Source organism: Haliaeetus leucocephalus, unplaced genomic scaffold, assembly GCF_000737465.1.
Source record: "Haliaeetus leucocephalus isolate CR32 unplaced genomic scaffold, Haliaeetus_leucocephalus-4.0 Scaffold656, whole genome shotgun sequence".
In the NCBI taxonomy this organism is placed as follows: Eukaryota; Metazoa; Chordata; class Aves; order Accipitriformes; family Accipitridae; genus Haliaeetus; species Haliaeetus leucocephalus.
This window is the reverse complement of record NW_010973092.1, coordinates 13,051,002-13,054,747: the sequence shown is the minus strand read 5'-3', so window position 1 is coordinate 13,054,747 and position 3,746 is coordinate 13,051,002.

The following is a 3,746-nucleotide window of genomic DNA, read 5'->3' as shown; positions in this document are numbered from 1 at the left end:
AGATAGCTCTGTGACAAAGTTATTAATCTGAATTATGGGTAAGCCAGCATTCAAATTACTCTTCTACCTGTCTCAAAGTGGGACGTCCAACAGCTCACCCATATGGCTCTCATATTTCACTTCTTTCCCATGGTTGTAATGAGATTTTCCTTCCATCAGATTTCTCCTTTTGCCTGCCTGTTCCTGGCTGGCACCATTCTTTGAATGCTTTCAGTTGGGTACCTGGCTAGTAGATGCGCTCTCCAGCATGCTTGCAGAAGGATTGGATAAATGTAGGAGTGGCGAGTAGATAAGGGGTAGCTCACCATTTAGCTGTACCTAGAGCAGGGTCAAAACTAGGGCTTTTTTTTCCTTTTAGACTGAAGAAATTGTAAACTTGGCTAATAGCTAGATGTGTCCAGGAATATGGGAAGTCGTGTCTACTGGAAGGGAGCTGTCAGAGACTTCCAGACATGGTGGAAGCTACTGATCCATGATCATGGCAAGAGCTGGAGTGGAGGTCACTGCTAGCATGTAGATAGGTTTGCCCTAAGGTTGCCAGGATTGTCCTGATGTGTCTGCTGTATTTTGAGAAGGAACTGCTGCCTACAAGTGAGGCAGAGCCATGGGCTGTGGAGGGCGTTGAGGGGAAGCAGTGGGGTGGGGGGGGACTGTAATGGGTGAAGCCTACTGGGAGGGAGGCTTAGAAACTCCCACTGCAGGGTGGTGTTTGACTAATTCTTACTCCTCTGGTGGGAAATGTCAGATGGACAGTTAATGTGTTTTGCTGTTGCTGAAAGTCTAACAACTATGCTTCTAGTATCTCCAGGGTGATCTTCTATCATCCATTAAATGACGGCCCAGACATCATTCCTGCAGTAGCAAGGGAAGCCCCAGAGCAAGCAACTGTGATCATGTGTTATGCAAATTAAGAGCAGCGGGTTATTTGTCTAAAAAGTTCCATATTATAAATGGAGAAGTAGAAAGCAGAAACGCTGTATAATTTGCAGATCCATGTCCAAACTTACATTAAAGAACAGTAACATAAGAGATCATTAAACATTGCACAATGAACCTGATTGATTTTGAGATTTTTGGTAGGTGGTAATAAGGAACCTCATTAAATTTTCATGACTCAAGGCATATTCCAATTTTCTGCAGCTTTCCATCTCCCAAGTTCTTATTTGCTATTATTAGTCAAGAGTCTGAAAGTATTTTGCAAACATTAATAAGAATATATTCACAAAACATACATCTTTAATAAATATCTTTAAGAGTGGGGTTTTTTATTCACGCAAGTGAAAAAAGCCAGATTAAACATATTCTCAATACAGACGACTGCATTAGCCTGAAGTTATTACAGGTTTAGAAAGGAAGTAATATGCAGGGACATAGAGAGGAACAGAGGCTCATGGGTTAGCATTATGCACTTATTTTGATTGGCTTGTTATTTATTCTATTCAGGTGAAATTAAAAATAACAATACTTTGGTAAAATTCTTGTTCTTGGCATTTATTCAGAATTGGACTGATCAAACTGCTGAGATGAGTGCTGGAGTTCTCAGTCTAGTTACAGTTTACTCCTCTTCCCTGTTTCGTAAGTGAGTGAGTGAAAGTTTAGCTGAAAGGCTGCAGCTGTTTGCTTAGCTGCTGTCCATGGAGATCCAGAGCTGTGGCAGTGATGATTTAGAGCAGTCTGACCCCAAATGATCTTCCAAAAATTACAAGATGTGGCTTCAGTTCCTGGCATTCTCACAAATAGCAGTACAAATCCATAGTGTTAATTTTGCTTTGAGATGTAGAGTTGTATTTAGAGAACTTATGCCAGAGCCTGCGTATTTCTTAATCTTGCGGTTATGGACACTCATCATAAAATATATTCTTTGTCTTTCTTAGGACTTTTCTAACTGCATAATCTAACTCCAGTTTTCCAGGTAAAATGTTGGCCCTGTAAGTAAGTGGAAATTTAATGGAACTAATATTTTAATTTATTGAAGAAAAAGAACTAAAGGGGTCAGAAATAAAACATGTCACTGCACAACTGTTTTTACCAGCTATTTCATTTTTGCTGTGATGCTGTCATTACACTAATTTCAGTGGGTTTTTTCCTTTTATCTATAGCCACACTTTCCACAAATCAGACTCAACCTTCATTTCAGAAGACACAAAACTTTCTTATGCATCTTTGATCTTTTGTATGTTAGCTGAAAACACTTTCATAGGAAAAATGGATCTTATTAGTGTATTTGTGTCTTAGAAAGAAAATAGTTTTCTATAGTAAATGGATTTTTCTATTTATTGAAAAGAACGTGTTTGGTCCTATATATATGAAATTAGTTAATTGAACACACTATCTTCAACTAAATAATTGGCCTGCATATGTTACTCTTCTACTTATAAATGTTATCTCTCTGTACCCTAAAAATACTTTAGTATAACTGTTACATGTAAAATGCATTTTAAGGAGAAAGGTGTGCTTGTTACTTGCCAACTGCTTTTCTTGTTGCCTTATCTACTAAAACCAAATTTAGTTAGTAGAATAAGGATAAGCTCCACAAAATTAATAATCATAAATGACAGTCTTTTAACAACTGGTAGTAAATAATAAAGCTATTTTCTTATGACTATCATTCATGTCATACTGAAGACTGCTTTATTTCTTTATTCCCACCTATGTGAATGTAATTGGCTAGCTGGAAAAGTGTTTATTAAATATAGCAGGTACGTGTCCTACCAATAAAATCTTTAAAAGAAATGTATTAGACAAATTAAAGAACATGATGGTATAGTTTTCATTATATGCAAACCTTGCATTCTGACTAGAGACACCTTCTCTGCAGCTTCCTAAATAGGAAGCATCCTTAATCAGAGAATGGTTTTGGAACCTGGGTTGTTCATCTCTCTGTGCCCATCAATAAGCAGATGCAGTGTTTCATTTGTATATGATGATTTCAATATTGCTTCTAAATTCTGCATAGATAAGTTACAAGAAAAAAAGAATCTGTATGAATAAAACACCAGTGCTCCTCAGTGCTCCTGTTCTTATAGATGTCAAGGAAATGGGATTACTCTACGTGAAAGTAGATACGACAATAAGTGTAAAGAATTGCAAGCAACATTCAGATGTAACATTATACTACACCATATATATTGTAGTTTCTTTTCTGTATCTCAGAATGCTTTCAGTTTAATTTTGCAGTGCAGCATTTAATGAATACTGAAAGTCTATTCCCTATCCTGTCACTCTGTTCCATCATCCCTGCTAAGTTTTTGTTACTGAGTTTATCGTTTTATCTTCTAACAGATATACATATATATTTTGTGCCTCCTAGACTTGGATGAATATATGCAAAGCATTATTAATGTTCTTAGATAAGGAGCAACGCTAGCATTTCATGTCATAATATTTATTTTTGTTAAGCATTATGCCAGCTGTCCTGTGTTTTATGGAAGTATAAGCAATGATAACATGCTGTGTCATCTGTAGACATGCTGCTGACCTACTTGGTTTGACAGAAACAGAAATTATACTAGACTGGGGATCTCCAAAATGGTCTGCTTCATTTGTGTTCATCCAAAGGATATGATGCAGACTGCTTTTTGCTTGTTTTGTTCATGTGACTTCCCACATTTCAGAGGGTTTTGCTAAGCATGCTACTTGAATCTAGCAGGGGACTTCAGCTGATTGACCTGTAGAGCTGCTGAGAAAGGCCAGCCAAAAATGAGAAGTATTTTCAAGTGTTTTGCCAATGCTGCTGGGAGAGGTGC